Source organism: Sciurus vulgaris, assembly GCF_902686455.1.
Source record: "Sciurus vulgaris genome assembly, contig: HiC_scaffold_629_arrow_ctg1, whole genome shotgun sequence".
Taxonomy (NCBI): Eukaryota; Metazoa; Chordata; class Mammalia; order Rodentia; family Sciuridae; genus Sciurus; species Sciurus vulgaris.
The window spans coordinates 4,961,436-4,974,782 of NW_027632956.1; the positions used below are offsets into that span (position 1 = coordinate 4,961,436).

At 39.9% G+C, this 13,347-nt stretch overlaps 1 pseudogene across 1 annotated transcript; it reads right to left on the reverse strand.

The window, feature by feature from the left end:
* Positions 1-12,152: 12,152 nt before the first annotated feature.
* On the reverse strand, positions 12,153-12,959 carry LOC306652100 (ataxin-3-like; annotated as a pseudogene). Its single transcript has one exon. The product of its transcript is annotated as an ataxin-3-like (transcript).
* Between the last annotated feature and the right edge of the window lie 388 nt (positions 12,960-13,347).

Genomic DNA, 13,347 nt, shown 5'->3' on the forward strand with positions numbered 1-13,347 from the left:
ATTCAGGTCTTGTAAGGCATAACAACATCTTCAGGACCACCCACATGGCCAGAAAGAGGAAATGGGTCTGATCCAAACTGTCTCTCCAAACCAGTTGAGTTGGCTACACCTGGGATAGTTTGGGGACCATATCCAGGGTGTGTTGGTGTAACTATGTCCAGTTTTGTATATTTCAAGGAAAGATGGGAAGAACCTGCATCTTAGTGAGCCATTAGAACCTTCTTGTTTGTGAAAGGGCTTTAGGTATAGGGTCTCCAAGGAAGTGACCTCACTTCCTTGTCAGTAGAACACACAGAACTTGGAACCCTAGTAGCTAGGCACCCACATTCCAGATAAACTCCCATTCTGCTCACTTGTGTTGAGACATCAAGTCCAGAGTCATGATGTCTTCTTCTATACTCATCTTTGGATTCTTATTTCTCAGGAGAGTCCCTAGTAGGGGCTTTTCCCAAGATTGGAAGCACTATATCAATATTGGGACCAACAATTCTAGCAATATTTCTCAAGAAGACCAGAGGTGAAAAAGGACAGATCACTGGAAGTGAGTAGAATTTGGTCTTCCACTCAGATTCCCATTTAGATAGCACCAGAACCTCAGAAGTATTTGTGTGTGTTTATATTTGTATCTCATATTTGTGACTCATTGAATTTGATGTTGATCAAGCTGTGATACTATCCTTTAAAAGATCATCATCTTACATCATTCCCTCTACAACTCAGACATAACTACATATTTGAGTGAGTACAAACTAGTACTTCACAAGCCCTAGTAACTATACTTCTTAGCAAGTCTTCTCTAAACACCTTAGAGAGCCTGCAATACAAACCTCAGAGAAAACTTTTGACTCACCACAGACACCTTTCCTATTTACTGCAAATATCCCTTTTATTCACTTAAGTGAACACTTATGTTGTCTTCAATAAGCCTTCCTACAAACCTCGTAAATTCCTCATACACCCTTCAGAGGTCCCTCCCTACATGTCAGACAGCTCACCCTAAAAAAAGATTAGAACCCACTTAACACCTCAGAAAATCTTTCCTTCACACCTCATACTCACTTGCTGCACATCTAAATAATGACTCCCTACTAATACCAAGAGCTTTTTCTACACACCTCAAATTCCCATTCATATACCCCATAGGGACTTTGCCTCCAAACTTTATTGAGCAACACTTAAACAACTCAGAAAGCCTTTCCTGTATACTCCAGAGAGTACTTCCTATAAATTCCAGTGAGATATTAACTCAAACCTCAGAATTGCCATGCTAAAAACAACAACACACCCTACTACACAACTCGGATGCAACTTACTACTCACCAAAATACCCTCTCTACTCACCTCTGTGTGTTGGCCTGATACACCTCAGAGAAGACTCTGGATGCAATGTTGAGTGGCCTGCCTGAACAATGTAGGGATTCCCCCTATTATATTCAAAGAATACTTCAATTGCATCTCATTGTGTTCTACCTAGTCATATCATGTAGATTTCATTATTCATTTCTGAGGGCCCTAACTACACAACAGAGTGCACTCCTATGCAGACAAAATCCCTTCTACACCCCTCAAAGATTTCTCCTGAACACTTAATGGAGGCCTCCCTACACACCTCAAATCATCTGCACTACAAGTCTAGAAAACCTTCCCTTCACACTTCAGTGAACACTTCCTACATACATAGCATTCTCCTGTCCACACAGCTCAGAGCCCTACCTACTCATATCAAGTGCCCTTTCTATAGAATTCAGAGGGCCATCCATACACACCTTAGACACATTTTCTACACACATTATTTATCAATCATTGTATCAATGTTGCAACTACAGAACCATTGCTGCACACCACAAACATGCCTCTACACACCTCAGAATGCCATAATTTCACTGTTCAGAGGGCCCTGTTACACACCTCACAGAGCCCTCCTTTCAAACTTCAGTTTGTCCTCATTTATCTCAGAGATCTCTCCTTAGTCACCATAGATATACACAAATACACACCTCAGTTAACTCTTAATTTGTACCAATGAGCACCAACCTTATGAACCTCATTCAACGGTTCTCCCTACAAATCTCAGAAAGGCTCCTGTACAAACCTCAGAACGCCCTTTCAAAATTCATTTAAAAACCCTACCTACACATCTCTGGTAGCCCTCAAAATTAGCCAAAAATCCCTCCATATTTACCTCCAAGGGCCAAAACTACAAACATAAAATAACCCCACAGAGGCCTCAACATAGACACCCCAGAGAAGAACTTTGACTCTCCTCCATGGTCTTCCCTATGCCCCATAAATACTGACTCTTACTCTGAACCTAACCCTAACCATAAGCATAAACCTAAGTACTCCCTGCATGCCACAGAGTCCTCCCTGACCCTGAAATTGACCATGACTTGACCCTGACGCTAAACCCTAACCCTAGATTTAACAACCTATTCTCATAGTGCTCTCGCCTTCTACACCAGTTTTTATCCCTACTCATCTTTCCAAACTCTTACTACTCACCTCAAATTGTCCTCCAAACACAGGTCACTGAGTTCTTTCTACAATTTCCAGTGCACACACCCTGTGCAACTCTGAGCCATTCCAACTCATTTCAGGGGGCCCTCTCACACACAAAAAGGAGACCTAGGACAAACATCATATAGCCATCTTACACAATTCATACACACATCCTTACACAGCTCAGCAGCTGCACATTACCAATACTAGAGCCCCCTCTCTACACACATAGTACACTACATAAACATCAAAAGAAATTATACTTGTTTCAAAAGTCATAGCTACTTGTGTAGACAACCTCAGGTAGATATCCATTTATACCTTACTAAGTACTAATTATATTCCTATAAAAGACATCTTTACTAACTATACTTCTATGTGGTACTCTTTAAACACCTCAGAGAGAATTTCTATTCACTTCAGAGAGCCCTCACTACACATCTCAGAGAGCTCTTTCAACTCACCTCAGAGGTCTTTCCTATACACTGTAAAAGCCATACTTATTCAGTTATGTGAGCCCTCTCTCTCACAACAAAAAGTCCACTGACAAACCTTATAAATCCCCCCTACACCTTTCAGAAGGCCCTCCCTATATACACCAAAGAGACTTTCCAATCCAAAGAGAACATGTTTTGACACCCCTGAGAACATTTCCTACACACCACAAACTCATTCTCCTATACATCTAAGTAATCTCACCCTACTCACATCAAGATCCCTTCCTACACACCTCTAAGTGCCATCTATACACAGCTTAGGGACATTTCCTCCAGACTTTATTGAGCAACACCAAAACAACTCAGCTCTCCATAAACACTCCAATGAACACTCCCTATAAACACCAGAGAGAAGTTAATTCAAACCTCAGAATGCCCATGCTACACACCTTAACCAGTGCTACAAACATAACACAGATAGGTCTCACTTCAATCCAAAACACTCCCTACTCATCTCTGGGTGCTGCATATACACACCTAAGAGAGTCCCATCATTCTCCATTGAAATCTCTCACAAAAACCTCAGAGATTTCTTATACTATCCTCAAAAATCCCTTCCATCAAAACACAGTGTGTTCTCCCTACACTTATCAGAGAGATTTCACTACTCAGTTGAGGGGGTCCTCCCTCTACAATGTGTTAACATCTCTACTCAGTCATAAGGCCCTCTTACACCCCCATAGATCCCCTTGGCATATCTAATAAAAAAGACTCCCTACACACCTGTGAGAGCCTTCATACACATATCAGAATACCATCCTTTTGCATTTAAATGAGCCCTCACTATACATCTTGGAGAACCTACACTACAAAGCTCAGAGAGTCTTCCCTACATATCTCAGCAAGTCTGACCTACATGTGACATAGGCCGCCCTTCACACTTCATAAGGTCCTCCCCTCTATATCAAGTTTTTCTCCATACATTCTCTTACAGAGCTCTCACTACTCAGCTAAAGAGGTATTCCAGAAACAACTCACTGACTCCTCTCTATTCATTTTAGTACACATTCTTTATACAGCTGAGTGACCCTCCCAACTCATTTCAGAAGGACAACCCACAAACATGGTGGAGACCTCTGACACACATCAAAGATCTCTTCTATGGACCTTATAGAAGTTCCTCTAAACAGAGAAGAGACTGCAAGCTACCAACATCAGAGTTTTCTCTACACACCTCAAAGTAATCTTCATTCACATCAAAGAAAGCCCATCCTACTTACCTCAATAGCAGTCTCTACACACCTCAGAGAGACTTCCCTACACATCTCAGAAAGTACAAATTAGATTCCTTTAAAAGCCCTCTTTACTAACTACACTTCATTTCAAGCACTCTCTAAATCCCTCAGAAAGCCCATCTTCTTACCTTAGAAAGCCCTCAATACATGCCTAAGGAAGCACTTTCAATTCACAATGGTGTCCTTCCTTATGCTTTCAAAATATGGAACCCAACCCAGAACCCAACCCTAACTCTAACCCTAACACTGAGCCCACAATACATACCACAGAGAGCCCTTGCTGACATTGACAGTGACCATGAACCTGACCTTGACACACTACTGAACCTAATGCTAACATTAACCTTAACCTCATAGAACCTTCCATTGTACATCAGTGTTTTCTCCCTACTCATGTCACAGGGCTCTGAGTGTCCTCCTGACACATTGAATAATGTCCTCATTGTTTGTCTCAAGAGAAGCCCCTACACAACTGAAATAAACATATTCATATAGAAATAAGTGATTACGTACAATGCTCCTTTTCAAGCCCTTCTAAACACCTGAGTGAACCTTTCTATTAACCTCATAAAATCCTCACTACACTCTTCAGAAATCCCTTTTGACTGGCCTTCCTAATACACCAAAAATACCTTTACTTACTTAATTGAGCATTCACACTCATGTCAATTATCCCTCCTACAAACCTCATAAAGCCCTCCTAAACCCCTCAGAGACCCCTCTCACAATATCTCATAGAGCCCTCCTTACACAATGAAAAGAATCCTTTCACAACTCGGAGAAATTTTCTACAAATTTCCTCAAACATACCTCCCTATACATCTAAGGATTTCCTCCCTACTCACATTAAGGACACTTCCTAAACAACTCTAAATCCCATCCATATTCACCTTAGGGACACACCCTCCACACTTCATTGAGCAAACCTTAAACAACTCAGAAAGCCCTCCTTATACACCCCAGAGTATAATTCCTAAAAATGCCAGAGAAATGCTAATTCAAACCTCAGAATGCTCATGCTACACACCTCAGCAAGCCCTACCCTCACATCTCAGATAGACCTCAATGTTCACCAAAAACTCTTTCTACTCACCTCCAAGTGCCTTACCTACACACCTGAGGGATTCTGGCCACTATCCTACAGGAAACCTTCCACGACAGAGTGTTCTCCGTGCTTATATCAGATGGATCTCGGTATTTACTTCACAGGGTCCTCAATACACAGCTGAGATAGCACTTCTGCATGGACAAAAGCCATTTTACACACCTCATATATAGCTTCTGCACACCTAATGGAGACTTCTCTACACACCTCAAGGAGCCTACACAACAAACCTCAGAGAGCCTTTCCTTCCTACACACCTCACAGTCACCTTTCTCCACATCTCAGAAAGCCCTCCACACTCATATCAAGCACTCTTGCTACAGAACAGAGGGCCACCCATTCACACCATAGAAACCTATACTACACACATCATTTATCAATCCCTACAGAACTCAGAGAGCAGTTACCAAATACTACACTCCACCTCGCTACATTATTTTTACAATTCAGAAGATTCAGTTACACACTTGTAGAGCCCTCCTTTCAAACCTCAGTTTGTCCTCCTTATTTACATCAGAATACTCCACTTACTCACCTTAGAAATACCTATCTGCACCCCTTAAAGAGTACATACCTTTCACCAAAGAGGACACTCCCTAAACACCCCATTCAACTATCCTCTCTACAAATCTCAGAGAGGCTTCCATAGAAACCTCAGAATGCCATTTCATCAAACCTCAAACTCCAAAAAATGTTACCTGTGCATCTCAGGTACACTGCACTACTCACCAAAGAACCCTCTCTATTCACTGCCAAAGGCCAAAACTACAGAACTCAGAGTCCTCTTTATACTCCATTGAATGCCCTCCCAAAACACCTCAGAGATTCCCTATACTATCTTCAAAGGATCCTCCCTTCAAACTTTAGTATGTTCTCCATACTCAAATCAGAGATATCACATTATTCACTTCAGAGGGCCTTCTCTACAAAACTGAGACAGCATTTCTCCTCAGATGTAAAGCCCTCTGGCACCCCTCATGGATACTTCTGCACACCTAATAGGGACCACCCTACATCTGAGGGACATCCCTTCACATATCAGTGTGCCATCCCTATGCATTTCAATGAGTCCTCACTAAAGTCCTCAGGGAAACTACACAACAAATCTTAGAGAGCCCTCCCAACTCATCTCAGTGAATCCTACCTACATATCAGAAATACTCCACTCCACACCTAATAATGCCTCCCTTTCTATATGAATTTGTCCTCCATATTCATCTTATACAGCTCTCTGCTCACCTCAAATGGTTCTCTGAGCACAACTCACTAGAGTTCTTCTACTCATTTCAGTAAACACTCTGTATAGACCTGTGGTGATTCCTCTCAACTGCACACAGTTGGACCACCCACAAATGACTAATAGCCCTCTGACATGTCATAGAGTTCTCCTACACACCTCATAGTGTACACTACACAGCTCAAAGACCATGCATTACAAACCTCAGAGAGCCCTCCCTACTCACCTCCGAGTATCCTCCATGCACTTAAATAAAAGCACTCTCTAATCACCTCAAGAAATCTCTACACACCACAGAAGACATCCATACATACCTCACTGAATACAAAGTATATTTTTAAAGCCACTTTTGATAATTATACTTCTTTGTAAGTCCTCTCTAAATACCTCAAATAACCTATCTATGTACCTCAGAAAGCTTTCAAGTTACATCTTAGAGAATTTTTGAGTCACTACATAGGCCTTCTGTGTACACATACAAACTCTGACACTGATCCTGAACCTAACCTTAAACTAACCCTAACTCTAATCCCAAGCCCTCCCTACATAAAATAGAGGGTCATTCCTGACCATGATACTGACCATTATCATGACATTGACCCTAAACCCTAAACCTAACCACAACCCACACCCTAATCTCATAGATTTGTCCCTTCTACATCAATTTGCCCTCCCTACTCATCTCTCAGAGATAGCATTTCTTCTCTCAAAAGGCCCTATAAACACATCTCACTTAACTCTTCCTACACATCACAAAGCATCTTTCTTCTGTACTACTCTGTGCCCTCCCAACTCACATCAGTGGCACATCCACACACGTTAAATTGTCCTATGACACACATCATGGAACCCTCCTACACAGGTAGAGAACTTTTTACACAGTGCTCATAGAGCCTTCTTTACACAGCTCAGAAGCCATATGCTACCAACCTCAGAGGGCATTCCCTACACACCTGAGTGTACCCTCAGACACATCAAATGCAGCCTTCCCTATCCACCTAAGAGCAGTCCCTATACACCTCAGAGAACTATCCCTACACACCTTAGTGAGGCATGTCTAAATACCTCACTGGGTACAAAATACTCCTTTCCAAGCACTCCCTACTATTTTTCTTGGCAAGCCTTCTTTAAACACAACAAAGACCCTGTCTACTTACCTTAGAAAGTTATTAATGCACAACTCAAAGAGTCCTTTCCACTCATCACTGAGTCATTCTTTATACATAGAAAATACTGACCATGACACTTAAAATAACACTAATCCTAACTATAGCCATACACAAGCCCTTCCTACATATCACAGAGGGCTGTCCCTGACTCTGATGCTGAGCAAGATATGGATCCTGACCCAAAACTCTAAGGGACTCCATAATACTAACACAAAATTTCTAGTTCTTTCCCTTTTATATCAGTTTGTCCACCCAACTGATCTCACAGTGCTCTCAATACTCACCTCAAAGGGCCATGTGTAAACAACTTACTGAAATTATTCTACCCAGCAAAGAGCACCATCCCTATGCACATCTGTGAATACTTTCAACTCACTTCAAGGGGCCATCCCACACACATCAAGGGGCCCTCCCTACATACCTCAGAGAGACTCCTATGCAATGAAGAGAACTAAGAGAACCTTTCCTCTGCACCTAAAACACACCTCCCTACACATCTAAGTAATTCCTCTCTATTTAAATCAAAAGCCCTTCATACTCACTTAAAAGTGCCATACATACACACCTTAGGAATGCTTCCCCAAGATGTTTTTGAGCAACACCCAAACAATAAAGAAAACCCTCTTCATACACCCCAAAGAGTACTCCTTAGAGATAAAATTCAAAGTTCAAAATGCCTTTGCTAAACACCTTAGCAAACACTACATACACATCACAGATAGATCTCACTACACACCATAAAGTTCTCCCTAATTACTTCCAAGTGCTCTACCTACACAACTCAAAGACCACTTGTGATACTTCTTGGATTGGCCTTCCTAAACAGCCTAAATACCCCCTCTAGTATTCTCAAAGAACACTCCTATCACACCTTAGTGTATTCTCCCTATTCATATCAAGTGGATCTCTCTATTAACTTCAAAGGGCCCTTGTTTACAAACCAGATAGCACCCTACACAGAAAAAAATCATTTACACCCACAGAGATTTATGCTGCACACCTGAGACCTCCTAACTCATATCAGAGCACCTGAACTAAAAACCACAGGAGGACCTCTGTCCATACTTCAGAAAGCCCTACCTACACACTTTACAGATACCTTCCTATATGACTGAGAAAGCCCTTCCTGCTCACAACAGGTGTCCTTACACCTCACAGGGCCTTCCATACACATTTCAGAAATACTTCCCACACACCTCATTGAGCAATTACTACACATCTTAGAGAACTGTCACTAAATACCACACAGCACATTTCTGCACACCTCCAAACCCTACTTTAAAAATTCAGTGGCCCTGTAACCCACTTCTTAGAGCTCTCCTTTGAAACCTCAGTTAATCCACCCAAATCATTTCAGAGATCTCTTCTTATTCACACTAGGGGGCACATTCCTACACAACTTAAAATTTCTTAATACTCACCTAAGAGCACAATCCTTATACACCCCAATCAAGGGTCCTCCCTAAAAATCTCAGAGAGACTTTCATACAAACATTAGAATGCCCTTTAAACAAGCTTGAAAAACTCTACCTATATATCTACTAGATAACTCTCACTACCCAGCAAAATACCCTCCCTATTCACCTCCAGACACCATAAGTACTAACCTCAGATATTCCTTCAAATGTCCTCCTAAAATGCCTCTGATTCCATCCACTATCCTCAACAAACACTCTCATCACACCTCAGTGTTTTCTCCTTACTCATATTAGACATATCTCACTGCTATCTTGAGAGGAACCTCCCTACACTACTGAGATAACCTTTATAATCAGTCATAACAATTTCCTACACCTCTCATATATCCCCCTGCACAGTCTAATAGTGACCTACCTAGACCCCTCTGAAATCCCTCCCTTCACATATCAGAGTTCTGTCCTATGTATTTCAATAACCCCTACCTTTATACCTGAAACTATACTACAAATATCACAGAGCCCTCCCTACTTATATCAGGGAGTCCAACCTCCCATTATGTATATCACCCAAACAACTCATAGGTCCCTCATTTCTATGTCATTTTTGTCCTCCATACATATCTCACAGAGTTCTCACTACTCACTTTAATTATTTTTTCCATTTTTTTATTAAAATATTTTTTTTTATTTTCACAGACACATTTTGTTTCATTATACACCAATGGGGTACAACTTTTCATTTCTATGCTTTTACACAGTATATATTCCTGCCATTCATGTAATCATATATATAGGGTAATACTGTCTGTTTCATTCTACTGTTTTTCCATCCCCACCCTCTCACACCCCTTTTTCCTCTACACCATCCAAAGTTCCATTATGCTTCTCTTCCCCCTGCTCCCCTCCTTTATTATACATTGTCATGCACTTATCAGAGAAAACATTTGGCCTTTGTTTTTTTGAGCTTGGCTTATTCCACTTAGCATGATATTATCCCACTTCATCCACTTACCAGCAAATGCCATAATTTTACTTTTCTTTATAGTAGAGTAATATCCATTGTGTATATATACCACATTTTCTTTATCCATTTGTCAATTGAAGGGCATCTAGGTTGGTTCCACACTTTGCTATTGTGAATTGAGCTGCTATGAACATTGATGTAGCTGCATCACTGTAGTATGCTGATTTAAGTCCTTTGGGTATAAACCAAGGAGTGCGATAACTGGGTCAGGTGGTGGGTCCATTCCAAGTTTTCTGAGAAATCTCCATACTGCTTTCCAGAGTGGCTGTATCAATTTGCAACTCCACCAGCAATGTATGAGTGTGCCTTTTTCCCCCACATCCATGCCAACATTTATTATTGCTTGTGTTCTTGATAATAACCATTCTAATTGGAGTAGGTTGAAATCTTAGGGTTGTTTTAATTTGCATTTCTCTAATTACAAGGGATGTTGAGCACTTTTCCATATATTTGTTGATCACCTGTATGATCACTTCTTCTGTGAAGTGTCTGTCCAATTCTTTAGCCCATATATTGATTGGGTTCTTTGTATTTTGGGTGTAAAGTTTTAAAAGTTCTTTATAAACTTTGTGGATGAGTGCTGTGTTTGAAGTGTGTGTGGAAAAGATTTTCTCTGACTCTGTAGTCTCTCTTTTCACTTTGTTGATTATTTCTGTGCTGAGAAAAAAAGTTTTAGTATGAATCTATCCTATTTATTGATTCTTGCTTTTATTTCTTGCACTATGATCTTGTTAAGGATGTCTGGTCCTAAGCCAACATGTTGGAGATTCGGGCCTAATTTTTCTTCTATTTGGTTCAGGGTATCAGATCTAATTCCTAGATCCTGATCCATCTTGAGTTGAGTTTTGTACAGGGTGAGAGATAGAGGCTTAGTTTCATTTTACTGCATGTGAATTTCCAGTTTTTCCAGCACTGTTTGTTGAAGAGGCTATTTTTCTCCATTGTAAGTTTTTGAAACCCTTGTCCAGTATGAGGTCACTGTACTTATGTGGGTATGTCTCCGTGTCTTCTATACAGTACCATTGGTCTACCTGTCTATTTTGGTGCCAATACTTTGCCATTTTTGTTATTATTGCCCTATAGTAGAGTTTAAGATCTGGTGTAGTGGTGCCTTCCTGCATCACTCTTCCTGCCCAGGATTGCTTTGGCTATTCTGGGTCTTTGGTTCTTCCAGATGAATTTCATGATTTCTTTTACTGTTTCCATGAGAAATGTCATAGGGATTTTAATTGTAATTGTTTTAAATCTGTATAGTGCCTTTGGACGTATGGCCATTTTGATAATATTAATTCTGCCTATCCAAGAACATGGGTGATCTTTTCATCTTCTAAAGTCTTCCTCAATTTCTTGGTTCAATGTTTTGTAGTTTTTATTGTAGAGATGTTTTACCTCTTTGGTTAGATTGATTCCCAAGTATTTTATTTTTCTTTTGAGTCTATTGCAGAAGGACTTGTTTTCCTCATTTCCCTTTCAAATGTTTCATCAATTATATATAAAAATGCTTTAGATTTTGCATGTTGATTTTATAACCTGTTATTTTCCTGAATTCATTGATGAGGTCTAGAAGTTTACTGCAGGAGTTTTAGGATCCTCTAAATATAGAATCATGTCATCAGCAAATAGTGACAGCTTAAGTTCCTCTTTTCTTATTTATTTCCATTTAATTTATTTAGTCTGTCTAATTGCTCTGGCTAGTATTTCAAGGTCAATGTTGAATAGAAATGGTAAAAGAGGACATCCCTGCCTTGTTCCCATTTTTTTCAAGGTTTATTTCACTGTATTTCATTTAAATTTACCCAGTATTAGGGCAAAGTTTTTCCCTAAAACTACATTCATTTTATACTTTATTTGCTGTAAAAAATATTAAGTACATTTAAACATTCATAAAGTTCAGGTAGTAAACAGACATTTACAAGCAGAAAAAATAGCCAAAGCAAATATTAAATAAGCAACTTTTAAATTGTACCAACTACTTTACTTTTCAAAGTAGGCTTCTTTTCTTTTCCGCAGCTCTTCTGAAGTAAGATTTGTACCTGATGTTTGGGGAATATCTTGAGATATATTTCTGGAACTACCTTGCATACTGAGTTGAATAGCCCTGCAAAGATCTGCTTCTTCATCCTCCAGGTCAATTTCCTGGCGACTTAGTGCCAGAGCCCACTGCTAATCCTTCTCATCTTCATCTAACATTCCTTATCCATCATTTGCTTCTAAAACTTGTTCCAGGTCTGTTCTAAGGACTCTTTGCTCTTTTAGTTGTGCTAATTCTTCTCCAATAAGTTTTGGTCGATGCATCTGTTCGACCCTTATCATCTGCATTAGCTGGTCAGCTTCACAATCTGATAGATCACCCTTAACAACAAATATAGAATAACCTTCCTGTTGTAATTGAGCCAAGAAAAGTGCAAGGTATGTATCTGATATTAATTCTGGACCCGTCAAGAGAGAATTTAAGTTTAACCACTGTTTTCCTAATTTTCTAACTGTAAACCAGTGTTCTTTGTAATTGCATATATAAATGATTTTTCATTTATAGGATCAATCCTCAGCCTCTGATACTCTGGACTGTTGAACAGGATTAGTTCTAAACCCCAAACTTTCAAGGCATTGCTTATAACCTGAATAGAAAAAAAGCCACTGTCATCCATGTTTCCAGAAGGCTGCTGTAAAAATGTGTGATAGTCTTCACTAGTAACTCCTCCTTCTGCCATTCTCATTCTTTCTTCTTCATCCAGCTGATGTGCAATGGAGGATAAAATATTCTCCTTGCAATAGATTATTCAGGCAATGCTGAGCACAAAGTGAGCTTTCTTGCTCTTTTTCCTTCTACTGTGTCTCTGCTGCCATAGATCAAGTCCCACCAAATAATGTAGTGTGAAGTGAAGGGACACAGAGATGTTCTATTTCTATTTCTCGTGGAACATGGACTACATGTTTATTTGTCCTTGTTCCCATTTTTAAAGGGAATGCTTTCAATTTTTCTCCATTAAGAAAGATGTTGGCCATGGGCTTAGCATAAATAGACTTTACAATGCTCAGGTTTGTTCCTACTATACCTATTTTTTCTAGTGTTTTTAGCATGAAGGGGTGTTGTGTTTTGTTGAACACTTTTTCTGCATCAATTGAAATAACCATATGATTTTTATCATAAGTCTATTGACAT